This window comes from Parasteatoda tepidariorum, chromosome 11 (genome assembly GCF_982258835.1).
Source record: "Parasteatoda tepidariorum strain Cologne lab strain chromosome 11, Ptep-v5.0, whole genome shotgun sequence".
Lineage (NCBI taxonomy): Eukaryota > Metazoa > Arthropoda > Arachnida > Araneae > Theridiidae > Parasteatoda > Parasteatoda tepidariorum.
The window spans coordinates 8,564,556-8,586,946 of record NC_141765.1 but is presented as its reverse complement, the minus strand read 5'-3'; the positions used below and the strand labels follow the sequence as shown (position 1 = coordinate 8,586,946).

Here is a 22,391-nt window from a genome sequence, read left to right as displayed (position 1 = left end):
GCAAAAATGCGTTGAAATATCTCCGAAACAAAGATAGTCGAATTTGAAAACCCATGTATTCAAAATTGAAACAATCTATACTCCTTTTTGAGCAAAATGCGCAGTCTCTAAAGTCATGTGGAGAGAGAAATGTTAGTTGGATGCCGGTAGAATTCGAACCAAGGACTTCCGGGATTGTAATTAGATGCTCTAACTGTCATAGTTGTTGAGCACATTCCAGAGAAAGTTGAGAAGCTTTATATAGTGGCCGCCGCAATGACATGACATTCTAATTTCCAACTTCAATGACACAAAGCATTGCAATTTTGAAAATATTCTCCCAATAGCTTAGTCGTGTGATCAGTAATTTTAATTTCATTTTTTTGCTTAATTTGCAACATCTTAAAAACTTTTAAGCGAATGGAATGTATGCCATGATGTGTCGCGGTCGCCACTATATAAAGTCTCCTAACTCACTTTGGACTGGAGTGTACAACCTTGAAGGTAGATGTATTCTACTACGACCTTCGTTCCTTCGTTCGAATCCTGCCGGCAACTAACAAGCATCTTTTGTGCATCAATGTTTTCACGTAAAATTTCAGAAATACTTTCCTTGAGATCTGGTGAGCTTAAAGGTCACGCACGTTAAACTGAAATATTCTGAATTTGAACACATAAAACTGTTTTGAAAAAAAAAAAATGAAGGTTAGAAATGGTGCCTCAAGTTAAGGCTTGAAGCTAGTGATAGTTAGATATATGTATTTATAAGTAGTAGTAGAGTAGTAGTAGTAGAAATAGTTAGGAGTAGTAGTAGTTATGAGTAGATGTATAATAATCATTGCAGATGCATGTATAATAATTCTTATTTTAAACAATTTACTGATAATAATATCAATGCAATGAATAACTCTAATTATTTTTTTTACAATATGATAAATCCTAGAGTTATTTACAATCTTCATTTCTTTATTTCTGCCGACAAATCAGTATTAATGCTAATTAATAAAACCTCAGTATTAATTATTCAGTGACAATGAAATATTACAGTGAAAAAATGATTTTAAATCATTGTTTCATCATCTAAATTTCATATATATTACCTGTGATAAATGTAACTTTTTGTAGCTATTAAAAGATAACAATCGCTGATGATTTTGCAATGGTATAAGCACAGTAGTAGTAGTAGTATATTTACGTGGCACAGGAGCTACACAATGGGTCATGTTGACGGTTTTGGAAACATCCCTGAGGAGGATCCGAAGACATGTCATCACAATTTTAAACCTCTGCAGAGGAAATGGCCCCTCTGCTTCGGTAGCCCGACGTTCGAAGTCGAGCACTTTACGGTAGCGAGGATTAATAGCGCACACCTTCGGTCGCTTAGCAGGCTGATCGAAGTGAACACCACTGACCGCAGCTAATGATGCTTCACTTCAGTGATCTTCTGGAAACCGTTAGTCAACTGCGGGACCGTTATAAGCACAATACATTACACACGATCTTACAAATTCTGACATAAATTAACGTTGTTTTAAAATTTTAGAGAAAAAAATAAGGCCATAAAACTTTCAAGTATGACTGATTAGACCTTTGCTTCTACCCTATCAGCAAAATAACTTGGATCCTCATTGAACCAATATTCACGAATATTGTCTCAATAAAGGTTAAAAGTTCCGTTACTTTTCCGATATTGGTCCCATGTAGAATTGTCAGATTCACCCGATATTTTATAATAATTTTTTAGAAAATATCGGCTCTATAGTGGTCTTATAAAGGCTGATATTGGCCCTATATAGGACCAATATTAAAAAATCTAGACATCCCAATATTGTTCCTCAATGCATGTTCATATGGGACCCGTAATGAGATATTTTGAGCCAAACTAGAGTCAAAATAAAATTGTTGCTAGGCAAGTTTAATTTGACTACATATTAATGTTCTTACAATCAAAATCAGATAACTACTGTCAATATTTGAAAGTTCTGGGCATTGAAATTAATTCACGATAATCAAAAAATTTTAATTAACACGGTCATTTAAATTTTTTACAACTTTCTTAGCAGTCTTATTTTTTCAAAAATGCAATTATCAAAGGCACATCATTATTTTTAAGGGCAAAACTTTAAATATTTTACGCCTATTAATTATAAAAGACACTAATATATCAGGTTAGCAACCTTAAGTTTCTATTTTTGATAACACAGTTTAATAACAAATTATTTGGTTATATTTAAACAGGTTGGATAACAGTAAGTATAAAAATTTTGCAATTTTCTAATGTTTGTAATTTGTTTATAGCTTTTTAATAATTATTTACAGAAACCATCATCAAAAATAAAATATTTTGCTAAAGTGTTAAGATTAAATAGAAATATACGGATGACAGGGAAGCTTTTATTATGTACTTTTAGAATCCGGAGCAAAACATACGACAAACAGTTTACGTGAACAGTGCCCCCCCCCCCCTAAAAAAAAGGAAAACGGATCACCAGCTGAATAACTTTTGATCTAAAGATCGGATCTTCACTTTCTAGGACTCAATCTTAATAGTTAGAGGGAGTGTCCAAAAATATGCTAAATAATTAGTACAGATGATATTTTAAATTACGAAATCAGACACAAAAACGTACTTTCGCTGAATAAACATACCTTTTTTTTGGCGGATTCTGATTTCTGACCCCCGAAATATAGAGGCTAGCTACAATCTGGGAAATATGGTCCCCATAGTTTGGTCAGAAGAGTGGTCCAAACTTTGGAGACTTTAATGTTAATTTTATTTTTTGCCTATTTCGCCATATCTCGAAAACTTTTCAAGCAAATCGAAACAGTTTTGCACAAAACTATAAAATTCGTTTATTCAAAGATAATTCCACGCAAAATATGACTTTTAGTAAATATTTATTGTTTTTAATTATTTTATTTAATAATAGTCGAAAAGAATTTTAAATTGTAAGGTATGACATTTTTTAAATTGTTTTAAAAGATGTAATTTTGCATTGTAAAATACAAAATTTAAGCAAAATCGGTCGAATAGTACCTGAGAAATTGCTTTCTAAATATTCGAATATTTTTAAAATTCGATTTCTTGGAAACTATTCGATCGATTTCGTTCAAATTTTGTGTTTTGCCATGTAAAATTACATTCTTTAAAACTATGTAAAAAATTTTATAAACAACAATTCAAAACATTTTCAACCACTATTAAATAAAATAATAAATATTTACTAAAAATTATATTTTTCATAGAATTATCTTTGGATAAACGAATTTTATAACTGTGTGTAAAGATTTTTCAATTCGTTTAAAACTTTCTCGAGATATGGTGAAATACACAAAAAAATAAAATTAACATTAGAGGGTCCAAACTTTGGATCGTTCTCCTGGCCAAACTATAATGACCATATTTCTCAGATTGTGGCTACCCCTTCTATTTTGGGAGTCAAGATTCCAAATCCGTCGAAAAAAATTATGTTTATTCGGAGAAAGTACGTTTTCGTGACCAATTTCGTAACTTAAAATATCATTTGCACCAATTAATTGGCACACTTGAAGTCACCGCCTCAAACCATTAAGATTGACTCCTAGAACGTGAAGATCTGATAAATCATTAGATATTCAGGGAGGTCCCTTTTTTATTTTACGCACTGTATATGTACCAAACAACTTATAAAATTGAAATATATATTCAGAAAAATGTATGAGGGGTTGCAAAATATTATTTAAGCAAGAAAAAAAACAAAAGTGTTATTGAATTACGATAATAAAATTTTTTGTCCCATATTCTAGTGTAACAACCATTATTTTTGATGTAAATACAATATCAATGTAATAATTACTTTTTACAATAGCTTAAAGTTATATTTGTTAAATAAATAATTAGTTATGATACCAAATAATGCATCAGTTTTAAAGTTAAATAAAATGACTTAGCAAAATTTTTTCACTTTTCCTTTAAGATATTGAATCTTATCTTTCATTATTAAAGCTTACAATTATTGAAATGAAATTCTTTGTAAGAAATGTTCAAGTACGTATTACTAATTTGTGTAACTAAACTAATTTATTTCGAATTTTTTTCTTATTTAGAGCTTTTTTCTTGTTCTAATTTTTTAAGTGAATAAATAAATATAATTTTCAAATGGTGTTTAAAAGTAATGGCAATATTAGGCCTTTTAAAGGTACAAAATAATTAAATTTTTTACACTTCACTTTACTTTAAGAGTAAGAAACAATAACTTCTTGCCGTGAGCAATAACTTCATTTAACCATGTTTTTATTTCTACTTGCTAATTTTTAATCGTTGTATACAAAAACAGTTCAAAAGGTATTTATTCAGTGTTTTTTTCTTTATATAGCTTCCTGAAAGCAACTACATAAGATAAATCAACACCGGAGTACTTGAACGTTATTTCTTTTCTTTTTCCCCCTTTTTTAATGATCGTAAATCAACGGGGTTTCTTAACAAGTTTATTCATTATAATATTTTTTTTCCCCAAAATGACGTGCGTTTAACTCTATTATTCCCTTGTCAGTAGAAATTATTTTTAATTTTGTGACTTTTCATTTTAAAGTTTATGTAATGAGGGAAATTTTCAACGTAACGTTACTCAAATTAATAACCCATGCGTAATTTATCATTATTACAATATCGCTTGAAGTAACTAGAACTGAAATATTTCCTGAATTTTCTTTCCCGTTTGCTGATTATACGCTTTTAATAGATTGTGCTATATCATATGCAGTTTATTTATAATTATTATAATAAATCTTCAAAGGTTTAACGCGATACTTTATTAATAAATTTGACTTCGATAACATTTATTTTTAACGATTGCTATTTATTAAAACGAAAAATGTGATTTTAATTAAATATTGTTTAATTGCTTATTACAGACTTGCAAATATTTTAATTTTTTAAGGTCTTTTAAATTATATAAATTGTGCTCTTTAAACATTTATTCTATTTTTTTTAATTTCATTCTTTTTTATTCTCTCTTTCCTCTTTTCGATGTTATTCTATTCACTTCTCCTTTTCATACTTTTTTTTTGTGAATGAATAAACAAAAGCAGTTTTAATGCACAAATTAAAAAAAGAAAGTTAAATAAACCACTTAGCTTCTGCTTATAACACTAATCAACTTCTAGACGACACTCTCTCTATAAACATTCGTTTACTAGCAAATGAGACCAACAACTGCGATGAAAAAGTAACTTAACTGGAAGAAAAAAAACTCTCAGAAATAAAACCCTTGAGTTGTATTTCGTTAATTTTGAGAATTATTTCGTCACGAAATCACGTGTTTAATAAGGAAACGGGAACTCCTAAATGTGTGACGAATATGTTTTCGCAACTTGAAACTTCATCGTAGAGCATTGAAGGAGAGTGTTAACTACAATAGCGAAACTAGGATGAAGACTAGACTATTGAAAATAACGGAAAGAAATAAGCCGGCCGGGCTGCATGTGAACTCTCTTTACACACATAGTATCCCCAAGAGATGTTGAGAGCGCTGATTGGCTTTCTCGGCATTGCCTTCTGTGACGTATGGCTATTTCATTCTGCCGTGCTTGTTATTTTCAGCATAGAGCGATTTCTATACTCCAGCTTTTGTGCACAAACTTGAAATGTCAGTTTTTCCAACAGAAAAACTGCCTTCTTCATTTAAAAATGAAGTAGAATATATTTCCTCAAATACCATTACCCTTAGAAGCAATGTTCTAAATTTAGACGATTACAACAAGTGGGTAATAGAATTTGGGGAACTTACCAATACGAAATGGAATTCTAGAACTTCCAAACCTCATGGACACAGATTTGTTTGTAGGTAAGTAACTAGTTTTGTTATTTTAAGAAAACTTTTGTATTTAATTTTTATGGGAGAATTGCTCTTTTCTTTAAATTTATGATTATTACATGCATGAATTCTTATGAAGCTAATATCCCTCTGATTTATTGAATAACATTGAAAAAACTAAATAATTTTCACTTGATATTTATTTAATTAAATTAATGCTCAAAGAATTAAATTAATATTTTATTTATTTCTTGTGGATTACTAAAATTAAATTACAAAATTTTAAATTTAAGATTTATTAGTGGAGCTATCTATTATTATAAATTAAAACTAAAAGATCTGCATTATGCCTGCCTATTTATAACTTAATTTTAATGTTTTTTTTTATTTGTTAAATCTTTTGTAATACCGAAAAACAATTAATTGACATCTAAAAAGTCAAGCAATTGTCTTTTAAGATGCTTATTTTATTAATTTTTGATTGCATAATTCCCATCAAAATAAAAGTTAATGATTATGAATTGTCCATTAAATTAATACCATGAGTAATGAAAGAATAAATTTGCAAAAAATTCCATCTTTTATTTCTGGAACATATACATTGGATTGTAAATATTTTTTTATTATTTAATTGCAGGAAAGTATTTGTTTGTCACCACAGTGCGTCTATGAAAGTGCCGCAGGAGAAATATAAAAGAAGTTTTTCAAAAAATTCTGATTGTCAAGCAACAATGTCTATAAAAGTGAAGTTGAACAAAAAATCAACAAGGAAATCAGATTATTGTACTTTATAAACTTGTTATATGATACTCGTTAGAAAATAAATTTTATTATAGATATTCTAAAATTTTTTTGCTGAATTGTAATTTCATTTTTTTTAACATTTCAGAATATTTTCCTCTTAGATATGATAAAATCTTTTTCAAATAATCAAACATAATTTTAAAAATTCATTTACATACATTTTAAAATCTCATATAATAAATTCAAATTTAACTGAGTGGTTCTGCAATCATACTAATAAATTTAAGTAAGAGATTTTAATTTCTAAGTGCATAAGGCTATTCATAATACTATTCAATTTGAATATTAATCAATTCTTATATATATATTTATGTTACATAAAATCTAGCTAATAAAACTTTAATTTATGTTTAATAATTATTATTACACTAATTAGATGTTTTACCAAAACATGATTGTTTACCTTGCATTTGCCAGAAATTCATAACATTAATATTAAAAAATATTATACTGAAACGTACAAAAAATATTTTAAACAAATAAAGAAAAAAATTAGAATAAAATTTAAAGCAAATTAGATTTAAATAAATGTAATACAATTAATAACGCTATATAATTTTTTTAGCAAATCTTTGTCTTAAAATTAGCATGAGAAATATACTAGAACTGATTTACGATTGATTTATATTTTGGGAACAAACTACGGAGAAATGTTATTGGGGAAGAGCTACAAAAAGTCGTAACAGAAGGCAATGCCGAGAAAGTCAATCAGCGCTCTCAAAATCTCTTGGAGATACTATGTGTATAAAGAGAGTTTACATGCGGCCGGGCTGTATGATGGTCAAGGTGTTGGTCCCAGCCAGAAAGATCTAGGGTTCGAGTCCCGCTTCGGGCATGGGTAAAATTTATCTCTCTGCTTTATCTGTCTTTCTTGCGTTGTTATGGCGACATTTATCCTGCTATATTGTGCCCTGGTGCTCATAGTAAAGTGGTTATCAGAAAAATTTGATACTTTAGGCACTACGATGTATTTTTTTGGTAAAAAGATAGAATGACGAAAAATTTCTTTACTATTGACGAAATTTGCTTCCTCGAAGAAGTGGCGATAGTTATTCTGTCACGTTGACGAAATGTTCGCTCGGAGCATATACCACGACACGTTTTCGACAATAAGGAAGAAAGTTTCGTAAAATTTGAGTATCTATTTTTTTACAGTAAACGTTGGTATTTTAGATAAAAGCAAAAATATTAAAAAAAAAAGTTAAGGAAAATTCATTAAAGTTTGACTGCTTAGAAGTAACTTCAGCTTAAAAATAGTTAATTGGCTAAGGGGTTAATGTTTTTAAAATCTGAAGAATCTTTGCCCTCTAGCTAAAGGTGGAGATTCATTTAAGATGAAATACTCATACAATTATTTCAACTCATCTTTGTTAGAATTGTTAAGTGGGGTGGATAACAATTGTTAATAGTTTCAAACTGTTAAAGTTAAATACTAGTTTCAATTGTATCTTACAATTCAGATTTTTAAAATTCAGGATATTTCGTCTAAAACTCACTACACTGCAAAAAATTCTGGATAAAATTCCAGTAAAAAGTACTGACACCTTAAATGCAGCATCCGTAAAAACTTTTATGTCCTAATTTTTACAGTAATATTGATTTAAGTACAGTGATACTCAGAAAAATATTACAGTAAAAGTTACGGTATATCTGATTTTATGTTTCGTAAAACTTTATGGTAAAATACTGGATATGGTACTGGTACTGTCACCCATTTTTTACCATAATTTGATCTGATCTGGACTTTTTTTTATAGTGCTGAACAATCTGTATACGCACTGTTTTTTACGTGATATTAATTACTTTTAGAGCTTTTTATTACTGACATTTTACTAAAATTTCATATTTATGCGTACACATTTTCGCCTTCCGACTTGATAAAAACCTGCCCTGAGCCATCAACTGATTTTAGCAGTATGTAATGCAACTGATGTAACTTTGCATACACATAATATTTTAGCACGCAATTTTTGTCTAGTGGCATTAATTGTTTTAACCGAAAGCTCAGTTACAAAAATTGTCTGACAGGGCGTAGTAGAATTTTTTCCGAAAGCTGACTGCCTATTAGTAATCTTATGTAATGAATCGAGACCATCTTGTTTGGCATCTCAGAAACGGTGCTTTATTGGCAGGCAGGAGAACTTAAAGACTAAAGACTTAGGTCTGGAGTCATCATCTGAGTTTATAAGCATGTAGTTCTTTTGATGTAACTTCGCACGCACGTAATATTTTAGCTGGCAATTTTTTGTCAAGTTACATTAATTTTGTAAGGTATTTGACAAGTGAAAAAACTTGATTTTGGACAAATTTTTCGAAATTGAGTTTATTTTAAATTAAAATCCCTGTAGTTGCAGTTTTCTGAAAACATTTTACCTTAATTTGTTCTCTAATTATTGCGATTCAGTTATGGCAGTTTTTGTGCAAGGTGATAACAGTGGATAGACTAGTGACTTAAAGTTTTTAAATGCGTTTATCTCAAAATCAGTTTCTTTTTGCATTTTACATCACCTTAAACACGATATCTCATATTGTTTTTAAAATAATTGTCTAAAACTTTTCGTGAGAGTTCATGATTATAGCATTCATTTTTTGAACTACAGACTGAGAGAAAAATTAGAATTAAATTTTTTATGCATGCTCACAAAAATACGCTCAGATATTTTTAAAAATTTGTTTTATTTAATTACATTCATCCCGAACTCAGTAGTATATGCACTTGCTTTTAAGATAATAGTTCGAAACATGATTGAAAGCCTTCTAAATAAAATGCTCAAAGGATTTTTTGCTTTGGGTGATAGAATTTCTTTATAGTGCTTAGTGTATATACAAAAAATGCCTTATTTTTACGTAAAATTTAAAAAAAAAGTTAATAATATTTTTTGCCTTGTATCCAGCTGCAGGGAATTTACAGATAATAAAGCATATAAACTAGTTTTTTAAAATTTTATATTAATATTTAAAAAAAAAAAGTTGTCGAAACTAATCAGATACCTTAAACGGAAGCTCTCTTACAGAACTTGTCTGACAGAGCACCTCTAGAGCAGTAGGAACTTTTACGAACTCTGGCTGCATTCTTAGTAATTTGTCTTATCTAATGAATCAAGACTATAATGTTTGGCGGTTCAGAAACGGTGCTTTATTTGCAAGCTGGAGAACTTAACATTAGAAACTGTTCAGAACTGAACTGTTCATTTGTTTAAGGAATGGGAGTAGTCTTAAGGAATGGGAGTAGTCTAGTTTTGTGGAATATGGAAAAATAACAATTAAATTAATTTTTATTTAACTATTTTCCCAAGAAATTTTGAATCGTGTACAATTGTATTTCTTTGTTATTCATTTATATTTTTATGCTTTTATACTTTGTATTTGTCTTGCCATTATAAATAAAAAAATTGTTTTGTTATTCAGGTTAGATGGTAAGCAATATAGAAAACAAATCACATTGTACAACTAACTCTGTTTAATCTAATGTTTAGTAGTCTTGAGATCTATAAGTTGGAATTTATGTATCTCAAATTATTATGTATCTCAAATGCACTGGTAATGAATGATCGATTGATTGAAACATTCGTCGTCGTTTGTTTGTAATTTTTGAAGACAAAATCGAAATCATTCCTGGGTTAAAATCTAGGGAAGACATTTCTTCAATATGCACTCCTTTTGACATTTTATTATTTTAATATAAATGACAACAATGATATCTTAATTAACATTTTAATACCACTGTTGATTTAAATACCAATTTTAACATGGTTTTTATTTAAACATCTTGTATGCTTACGGTTAATGATTATATACTTTTGTATTAAAAGAATCAAATAAACAACTATATAATAATGATAGTTTTAAATTGCGATTTTATCGCAAGAATTTATTGTTCTTTTTAAACATTTTTAATTATTCAATATATAATTTTTTTTACGTAATACTGAATAATTTTTTGTTTCATTTATCAATACTCAAAGTTTGAATAAAGTTGAGCGACAATTTAACGAGACTAACTAATTTAAAGTAGCTTATTCATTTCTAATTAAATATTCCTCTCTTAATTTGTTATTTACAATAATATCTAATTATTTATTGTTATTTACAATAATATCTAATTATTTATTGTTATTTACAACATCTAATTATTTATACAGTGTGAAGTGTTATAATTAGAGTGATTCATTTGAAATACGTGTTTTATAGATAATTCGTATTGGCAGGGATTTGTTAAGGAAATGAATTTCTGAACTTCCTGCTGCCTGCAAAATAAAATAACTTAAAGATGGCTGTTTAAAATCGAATTGACCACGAGTAAGAGATTTGAACTGACAATCGAGAGTTAAGGGAAATTAGGATATTCTAGAATCTGAGTAATGGGGACCATCACAATATTTATGAGTGAATGAATCATTGTAAATATTCATTTATTATTATTATAATATAATGAATCATTATTCATTATATTATTTAGTTATCTTCTTTTATTCCATTGATAAATTATTTATAGATAAACAGATATTACCTTAAAATCTTTAAACTATCTAACGGTAAAAAATTTAGTCAGTTGTTAATGATTGAATCGTTGGTAGAATATTTTATTTAAATTGCTTATTTATTTTAATATACCTAGTAAAATAAATTACACGGATTATTTATTTATATATTTTTTAATTATAAATGAAAAAGGTTTACTTACCACAAAGCAAAAAATGCACCTGAAAAATTTAACTCTGTAAGAGCTGTTTTTTATATTGATTTTTGTTTGTAGTCCTTTACAATCAGTGACACAATTAACCTATACAGTCTTGTAAATGCTATGCGTCCTCTAACATAGTCTAGTCTGAAAGCACCACGAGTGGAGATTCTCGCTACTTGTAAACTAGACCGAAGGAGCTGCTTTGGAGAAATAAACGAATTTATTTCATTTTCTTAAAAATGATGCAGTCCCGAATCGGCTAATTTGGGTCATTAATATTTTTAAAATTTTAAGTGGAACTGTTTACCACAAATATTTTTTTCAATAAAGTTTATGATTAGATTAATGGTTGCTTAAATTGCAAAGTATTGTTTTTAATTTTAAAAAATGCAAACTACTTTTCATTAATTTCAAAACATGTCAATTTTTTTAAATATTTCATAAGCAATCAAAATACTGTTCTTTAATATTTATGTAGATGTTGCTTGTAAAATTACTTATAACTTTAATTTATTTCTGGACTTGCCTTATTGTTCAATATAAAAATAATAAAAGTCTCATTTTGGCACATTTTTAAAATATGAAAATTTTGAAGTTTTCAATTACTGTATCATATAATACAAAACGCATAGGTGCACAGAATGCATGGATGGATAGTTGAATGAGTGCACGAGAGATACAAATATTATAAATCGAAATTAGTTCCGTTGTGAATAATAATATCGGGAATAATATCGGGTTCAAAACTTAGTGCATTCTAACCAGAATGCTGCGAGAGTATCACTTTTAAAGGGGTTTGCATTAACTAAGGGAAAGACAAAATTCTGTTGTGTGAACTTAGTTATGTAATTACATACGTTTCTTTGCCTGAAAAATGTTTATTACTTTGTGTCTTCTAAGAGAAACTAAAAATGAAAGGAAAAAAATTTTGATATCAAACTTAATGAACGGTTGTGTAATTAATGAAACATTAATGCCGCATGTGATCGAAACTTTAATTCGTATAATTAAAGTTAAATAAAATTTATTACTCTACTTTTTTGAGATTTGAATCGCCATCTTCTTTGATATGAATTATTAATTCTTTAAGTAAAAAAAAAAAGCGATGAAATGTAAAACTGAAATGACGCAAAAATCTGTCACATGACGTGTATTATCGGTCACGTGACAAGCGCTCCCTTTAATGGATTTGTAAAGTTTTCGGTAGCTTTATGTTTGAGCTCATATCTTTTAAATGATTTCAAATATCTAAGAATCATATTTGAAGAGTCTGAAGTGTCCAATTAGGTAAGCGAGGATTGAACCCCAAAACATAATTTTTAAGCTTCAAAATTTCAATTTACAAGTGAAATTTGCTCAAATAAGAAAAAAAAATTGGTAAAGCTGTAAATAATCCTTACCTTTAACTGAACTATCTTTTATGTGAAATATTTTTTAATATTGAATGATAAGGCATGGATTTTATTTATTCTGATTTCATTGATGACTTAACTTAAGATTATTCGATTTGTTTATTTATCAGTGAAGGGTACTTTAAAATTTCTAAAATTTTAAAGCATTTAATAAACATTCATAATGATAAATTTACTTTTGAGATAAAATTGTATTGCAGCATAATTTGATAAAAAAAACTGAGTTTTAAACTTTATTTTTCGTGTTAGATAAAAATAATTTTGTTGTATTTTTCATTAAGTCTAAAAAATATTAAAAATTCATTCAAATAAGATCATATTGAAGGCTTAAAATTCTGTATTTTTCAACGTGCCAAAATTTTAAATTGATTTCATATTTGATTATTGGTGAAACAGTGAATAATTTATTAAAACTTTAGAATTTCTGAATTAAACATTGACTAAGTTTGCATTTTTATACAACAAATGCTTACTTAAATTTGTAATTGACTTTGAATTCACAAAAATGTATATAGGATTAAAAGCTATTTTTTGTGCAATGAAAGATGTATCAACAAAAAGTTATTATTATCACGAATTTTGAAAATGAATATAATAACAAGTTTTCCTTTTATTTACAATTTGAAAGTTCCGCTACAAATTTAATTGACATTGTCTTTTTAATATTTTTTTTCAAGAAAATAACAATAATAATAACTATGAAAGCTTTAAAATAAAATTTTAATATTACCTTTTTTCTGTATGCATATTTATTTATAATTTAAAATGAATGCAAAGAAACTGGGCAAAATTAAAAAAAAGTTTTTAATAAATATCAACTTTCTTCGTACCCCATTTATTTTCTTATTATTTCAGGCATTAATTTTTTGAAATTGTGTTACAACCCGTAAAAAAAGTAGACATTAAGATTGTTAAAAACATTCTTACCGTCTATATTCGCTTAACTATTAGTAAAATTTAAATTGCAGCAGACTTAGAAAATCGTTTTTATTGATACACTGTGTTTGTATGCGAGGTAGAGTTACAAAATGTCTGTTGGCATTTACATATCTTTTTATATATGTAATATGTAATGTTTTTTTTCTATATGTAATGTATAGATTTTTATTTTTCCTAAAATAATCTTCATAATTTATTATTATTATTTTACACTGCTATACTGCTGCAGTATGAGTAGCAACGTTACCAAAAATCATTTATTTAACTATATTTTTTTATTCACTGAAATAGTCTTTATTTTGGTTATTTGTCTGTATTGTTTGTATAATATATTTATTTGTAGTATACAACATATTTTGTAGTATAAAAGACGCAATTTCAGCGTTTGCAATATATTTTTAATATTTCTTAAAATAATCTTTATATTTTATTAATACGCTTTACAATGCTATACTGCTGTAGTATGAAAGGCCACATTACAAAATATCATTTATAGTAATATTGTTTTCAATTCATTAAAATAATCATTATATTTCAGTAATATATTTATATTGCTATATTTTTGAAGTATAAGAGGTAATGTTACAAAATGATCATAGTTGTTCAGTCTATGTGACTAAAATCATGGGTGCCACTCTTTAGTCCTGGGGACTGAAATCAGTCTAGAGAAAATATCAGCGTTCTAAATATCATCAATTAATATTTATTTCCTAATTGTTTTTTAAATTCCTTTATTTCATTAAAATGTAGGAGATATCTTCTTTTAAAATTAAATAAATAAAATAAATTTTAATGAAAACGCTATTTATTTCATATTTATTGCAAAAGACACCGCATGAATGTCACACGGCAATGAAAGAATAGGATTGAACTCTGACATTTGCTTGCATAAACAAAATTTGTACTATTGTTCACTATAAATCTGATTTAGTTTACACTTTTACCCGACCTTTCGAAATGCTAGCCAACGTTAAATTACGATTATTTTTTTTTTTAAGAAAAAGAAATTTATAGAGGTTGGAAAAAATATAATGATGAAATGAAAAATATAGAAATTGGTGGCTTTCAGAAAAAGTTAGAGGTTTATATCAGTGATATTACTCCGTGATTAGTGTGAAAAAGATCAGCAAGGTTAGCTGTCATTTATTTTTCTTTTGCTTGCTGTAAAAATAAGCTATTAAAATAGAGAAAAATATTGTTTATTTTTTAAAAAAAAAAGCAAATTATTGATTTAGTATATGAGCCATTATCGTGGAAAGGCGTATTTCGCAGCCAACTATAAATTTCTGAAAATTCTGGTAAACAATGCTAGACCATGTTAATTAGTCAAAAAATAAATTCATTCCTGAAATTTTTTAGAGTGGATTCCATGTTAAAATGCCATAAAAAGTTTAATTACAAGTGTCAGTGATTTTAAGTGGAAGTGAAAATAAAAGAACATTGATTTTAATTACTTACACAATTAATCTGTTAACCACTTTGATGACACCGTCAAGGTCTATTACATTTCAAAACGACTCCAACTTCTACAAATGCATTTTAAAACGACTACAACTTCTACAAATGCATTTTAAAACGACATACATTCAGAATGCAACGTTGTCTTCGGTGTGCTATGCATTTAAATAATTTTATAACTATATATTTCAACCCTCAATGCGTTAGACTGCGAACCAAAGATAGTTAATTAATAATAACTTTTAGATATGTGTATTGCATGATATGTTGTTTAAAATTTTTTAGAAAACAAAATAATAAAGTGGCCTTTTACGTGAGTTAACCTCTCAAGCTTTTGAAATTATAAAAAAAGTTGAATTTCATATTCGGGAAGGAACTTATCACCAATAATGAGTAGGACTTCAGCATATATATGATTTTAAAACCTAGTAAGATACGAGATATCTTATTAAGATTTAAAATCATATATATGTATGCATCTAGTATTCAATAAGATATGAGAAATATTTTTAATTATTACTGCAACGTATATCTTGAGATTCCTAGTCGAATACTAAAAATTGCGAGCAGTTAAAAGGAAGGAAAACGTTTTCAAAATCTGAACAGTTATTACTGTAAAAACAAGTCCGAAAAATGCTATGGTATCCCAAATTTTGATTCCTTCTGTATTTTTTAAAGTGATTCATGAAAAAATGAAGCTTTTTTGTTTGAAAAAATAATATTTATTAATTCTTTTTAAATTTACTGAAAAAAAGCACCCTACTTTTAGACTAGATATTAAAGCTATATTTACTTTTTTCTTTTTTAAAAATTTTTTCATTCGAATTCAGTCAAAATGTTTTAAATTTAACTGACTTCTACTATTTTCATTTGGAATTATATTAACAGTTAAAGGGAAGAAATAATATGATTTTACATAAACCAAGTACGGAAAAAGGATTTTGCAGCTGGAATGAAAATTGTTTTTTTTTTTTCTATTTAAAAAAAATTGGTTAGATAGAGAGAAGATCTTATTCCAACAACCCCTTCATTTATCATTCAAGTTTTCTAATATCAAGCTATGTTTTGAAAAAGATTAAACACAAGATAAACCAGGATTGTCGAGTAAGATCGATATCTGCGGTAATGGGAGAAGGAAAACAAATCAATTCCTCGATAAGCCTAAGTTTGTTTTTGTTTAGGACACCGAAAAGATAGTATCAGTTTTCTCAAATGAAAGGAAAGATTTTACAAATTGCGTCATTAACAGTTGTTACCTGGAATTCCAGAGGAATTCAAATAATTTTGAATACACGGACACCAATTTAAATTTTTAAATTTTGAATGCAAATTACTATTCGCTTTATAAGAGAAAAATATGTCAGAAAATTTATTAAAATAAATACATTAATTTTGTTTAAAGGTTATAAATTAAGCTCTAATCAACAAAAGTTTCTCGTTATTTACGAAAATGGTGTCATAAAAAATAATTTAGGGCTAATATGAGGTGCTCAAAATAATTGGTTAAAATAATTGATAACTTTTATTTAGTAATAAAAGCTGTAGTAAAATAAGGTTTGTACTTTTTTTGTGATGCATACATCAGACGTAATCAGCACCTTTAATATTTATTTTTAAAATCCTTGTCATCCTAATATTTATTTTTAAAATTGAAGTCTAACATATAAGCATATTAGAGACCACAAATAAAGGTTTAAAAATGGAAAGAAACAAAAAAGGTTAATAAAATCTAACAAATCACTATTGAGAAATGTCTGATTTTAAAATATCACAACCTGTTTGATTGTCTCGGAGTGATTAGAGATTATCTGAACTATAAACTTTATCCGGCAATCAGTCAAGCCTATATATTGTTAATCCCGTACTATGAGATTCTATGTAAAGTCTTTATTATCAGATGATACTATGCAGCTTTATTGTTTTTACACGACTGAAACCGGTTTGTATTTTCTTACATTCATATATCATTTCGTTAAATTAGACGATATATTAATATAAATTCAACGATTGGATAAATAAGACGATATATTATATAAATATAGAATATTTATTATATCAGGTATTGTATTAGTATATTATAATAATGAGACTAAATTATTAGATGCACTGTGGTTTTTTAATAATTACATGTTTTGCACGAGTTTGTATGCAATACTTTTATATTTAAACGTACATGTAATGGGGTTTTATTCAGGATTTGTATTTATTTTTAACGCATTGCATTACAATGTTTACCAATTGATACACGAACGTAAACAAATGCAAACTGGTGCCAGCCGCGTAAGAACAATAAAGCTGATTAGTATCATTTGATAATTAAGATTATGCATAGAATCTTATAGTGCGTCTAATAATTTGTCAGGGACTGTGTATATATATATATATATATACCGGTCAAAAGTTCAGAAAGAGTTAAATGTTTCTGAAACATATAATTTATCAAACATAAACATCAAAAATTTGCAAGAAAAAAATAATAATAATTCTGTTTCCATTTAAAATTATTCCTTATTTTTTTTTCATTTTGTATCTATTCTATAGTTGATTACGAAATGAACGAAAGTGCATGAAAATACCCATTCTAAAAAAAAGTGCAATTTATTTAAAAATTTTAATTAATTTTTAGTTTGTAAACAATTTACTTTTCATTCGTTTGGAAGGCTTATTTCAAGTTAAGTTCATATTCATAACACATTCAAAATATTGATGCGATAGCCTTAATTTGCCAGAATAACTGGTACATATTAAAAAGAAAAGTTAAAATTTTTTAATAGAATTTATTACAGAAATTAGGGTCAAAAACCAGAAATAAGTGTCGAAACACATGCAGTTATTATTGCACTTCATGGAGAAGGCTATTTGCGTAGACAAATTGTCTCTAAAACTAATTTGTCCCAAACCACTGTTGCCAGAACTTTGCAAAAGAAGAAAGAAATCGACTAAAATAAGAGCCGCCAACGATCAGGAAGACGTAGAATAACGTCCTAACATGAGGATAAGTCTATCTGCATTCAAAGTTAGCGGTAGCGGACTCGAACAGCACCAGAAATCCGTGAGAAATTGAATGCTACTAGGCAGAAAACTGTGTCAATAACTAGTGTACAACGTGGACTTCGTGACTATGGCTTAAAATAGTGTGCAGCTGCTGGAAATTCTTTTTTTGAAAAAATAAACATAGCTAAACCATTGAAATTGACTTAAAAAACAAGTTAACTGATGCTTAAAACAGTGGTCAAATGTTTTGTTTACTGACGAGTCAAAATTTGAGTTGTTTGGAAGCAAATGAAGACAGTATGTTCGTCGTTTAGTTGGTGAACGCATGGCAAATCAATGTTTGCTGCAAACTGTGAAGCATGGTGGAGGTTCAGTCATGGTTTTGGGATGTTTGCCGGTGACAAAGTTAGAGATCTTGAAAGAATAGAGGGAATTATGGATAAAAAATATTGTCACAGAATATTGTAGCGTTACGCTTTACCATGTGTACCGAGAATCATTGGTCAAGGATTTGTTTTTCAGCAAGATAACGATCCAAATCATTCATCGAAATTGTGTAGAAACTACATTGTCTCAAAAGAAAAGAAAAAAGTACTGAAATACATGGATTAGCCCCCTCAATCCCCGATATTAGTCCTATTGAGCTATTGTGGAATGAACTCGATCGAAATGTTAGAAAAAATGCTATGTAGCAATCAAAATAAGCTCTAGGAATCTTTACTTAGTTGCTGGAATCAGATCTTAACTAAAACATTGCTAATAGAAAAAATTTCAAAAATATGCTCTGCTGTGATTAAGGCTAAAGGAAGATATTTCGAAGAATTAATGATTGGACAAAATTCATAAGTTATACATAATATTACAGTTGTTACCGCATAAGTACCTATATTTGCCAAAATGAAGTTAATTTGTTGTGATTTTCAGTTTATGTATATATATATATATATATATATATATATATATATATATATATATATATATATATATATATATATAAGAATGACCACAAGAGGTTCTAATAAAAGTGCCACATTATTGGTTGATCAATAAAACTGAACTGACGTGAATATTCCTTAGGGACTTCTAAAGTTTCGAAATCGCAAATTAGGTCATGGAATTTATTCGTAGGTCTATTATTTCAAAATTTTTAAGACAGTTAAATGAAAAGTTAAATAAAAAGTTAAATGAAAATGTGCAAAATATTATAGAAGTGGTACTTAATTATGCATCTAAATATATTTGTTGTATGTTATTTTTATGTTACAATGATCAATAATAATTATTTTACTTACATGCATTTTTTTAAAATTTTTAATGCAGCGAGAGTAAAGATGATTAAGGATGCTTTACTTTTCAAGCATTAGATATTCCATTTTAAAATGCGTTAAGGGAAACTTTTGAATTCAATACAAAACGATTGACTGTTTTATATTTAAAAACGAATGTTTTATAGATATGTCATATAGATTGTCATTATGCAGTTAGTTACACTTTTTATTGTATGTTATATCAATATGCTTGCATATTATACTTGCTATGTATTAAATTTAATATACTAAGAAATTATATTTGTTACATATTATATTAATGTAACATGTTTAACAATTCTATTGACACATTTTGAAAATGATTCTAATTTAGAAATCGATAGTAATAACATCAGTTTTCAAATGTTAAATTTTTAAAAGAATATTTTAAGATTCTAATTTTAAAAACAGCTTGAATTCAATATTTTATGATATACTCAAGGAATTTGAATGTTAAAGAGAATTATAAGTAATTTTTATTTTTTGCAACGGTTTGAGGATACACATTTAATTAGTGTTCTTCAATTTCTTAAAAACAATATGAAATCATTTCATACAAAATATGAAACATGTAAATGATATCTTTAACAATAGTTGTGTAAAAGTAATGCTATACGAAAACGATAGAAATAAATTCTATTGATATTAATCAATAAATATAGTAACATACTACCACACAAAGTAACTGACATTGTCAGATCTAAATCTCTTATTAAGATCTTGTCTCTCTTATTAAGACTTGTATGATGTATATGAAGGCTTACTCGAAATAGTAAGCAAAAATAGTTAAGAAAGATAATATTGCATAGTTAACAATGCTGGTAATACCATGATATGCAGAAATAAGAACTGAAAGAAATACAAGCTGCTTCCTAATTAGGCCAATAACAAGGAGCATTTTATGCATTTTTTCTCTGACTTTACTTGAATAAAAGTTTAATTTATTACAGAATTATTTACTGTATGCGCCTAGTTTAATAGTCTAAAATTGTCGATATTTATACTAAAATTGTCGACATTTAGTTTTTTGAATAGGTAAAGGACAATAAATAATCATAAATTATCTGATTAGAATTATACCTTCATATCTTCAGTTATGGTAATGAAATACGCTCCAGTGATAAAAACTTGTGAAGCATTCAAAAATGCTTTTAAAACTTTAAGGAAACCTGAAATCATATTTAATTATTTAATATTTGATTATCTCTTAAATGTATAACGAGGAAGAACTGTTTAAAACCTCAAGTTTTCTCTATGAAGCAGCCTTTGCATACTGCTTTTTATTTTTTTAATTTTATTTTTGTCAAAACTATTTTATCGCTTCCGAAAGCAACTTTATTCTCTGACAGTTTATTTATTTATCTGTGATAATTTTTATTGTTAGCGTACTGTCTGAGTAAAATTTCATTTCAGCAGGGGTTACGAATTGCGATTTTTTCTATAAAAAGTAATTATATATGAAAACAATAATTTATATAAAAATTATGTTTAAAATATTATATTATTGTACGCAGTAGATTTGCCGAACTCTGGGAAAGATTCTTCAAGATGATGTATTTTTCCCATTAACTGTACCTATTTATCAGTTGATTTAAAATTTCATTTATTAAAAATCAACAATTTCTTCAAAGATATAAATTATATATTTATACTACTAGCAATGGTCATGAGATGCTATAGTGAGAACACAAAAAATAAAACTGTATTGAAATCTCGTTTTTAAAACTGACTGAAATTAAATTAAACGAGCCAGTGATAGTTAAGATAGGAAATGCTATTTAGTCAACATTGCTAGCAATTTCATGATTAGCAAAGGGAATAATTAAAAAAAATAATATCTTTACTGAGGAGAATTTTTTACATAACTCTTTTACTTTATTTCAATAAAATTTTATCTTATTATTAAATTGTTTATTCGTTGAATTGTCATGTCATTGTTCAATGCATTGTCATATCAGTCAATAAATGTGCTTGGAAACTTAAATGGCAAAAGATAAGGTAGAAACTATTTTTTTTTAAATAATCTTTATCAACAAAGAACACTTTGAAATATCTATGGAGAAAAATATTGACAAGTTGGAGAAAAATCTTGACAAAAACGTTTAATAATATCGAAATGTTTTTGCTTGTTTAAAAGTCCAGACTTCTCAGCAGCATAATCTATAAAGTTTAATATTAAAGCTTTGCTTCGAATTTAAGATCCTCAAACTGCGTTTTTTATTATTTTACTTGACATAAAAGCTTCGAAGAACACCCTTAATAAGTTCACCATGAACTTTATTTATTTTTTCTTTCAATGAAAAAGATTGGATATTTTGTTTGAAATGCATATCATTGCATCCTGTTATTTAAATTACTTCTCATGAGTAGAAAATAGGTCATGATCTATTTTTGGCATCTACCAAACCCCAACAATTTAAAAATAAATCTAAGATTTAACCTCGATAGATTTGAAAATAAATTTCAGGAGTTTTATGAAATTGGATCTTAATAGATTGGAGACAAGCACAATCTTTTAACTATTGGAAACTAGATATCACCAGTCACAATAATTGAGCAAGAAATGCGCCAAATAATGAAAGTTGGTGAAATTCTTATTTAAAATTTAAAGGTTATGTTGATTAAAAATAATATTTGAATATTTGATGCATTATTAATAATTTTGTTACGATTACTGATCCTCACGAAATTTAAACCTGTTTTTTTTCTTTTAAGTATTTTTTCTTAAGCTGTTTTCGTACTTTTTAAAAATAATCTTTTGATTAACATAAGTTAATCGAAAATGCATTTTTTCTTCGTCGATGACAGTCTTTTTTTGGGATCTGTAAAGGTCAATGTGAATATTATATTTGGAGACTTTTTTCTATACACATTAATAAAATATCAGGTGCTTTTAAGAGTTCGTGATAGCTCAGAAGTGTATCAGGAACAAAACGGGGAAAATAAATAATACGATGACTCTAGAGAGATTGCAGAGATATGCAATCAACAAATAATATTACTTTGAGCAAAGTGAATT

The 22,391-nt window shown here is 27.5% G+C and overlaps 1 protein-coding gene across 4 annotated transcripts in view; it reads right to left on the bottom strand.

The window, feature by feature from the left end:
• LOC107455242 (neuropeptide CCHamide-1 receptor-like) overlaps positions 1-22,391 on the bottom strand; it is a 330,478-nt gene that overhangs the window by 2,538 nt on the left and 305,549 nt on the right. The window lies entirely within an intron of this gene.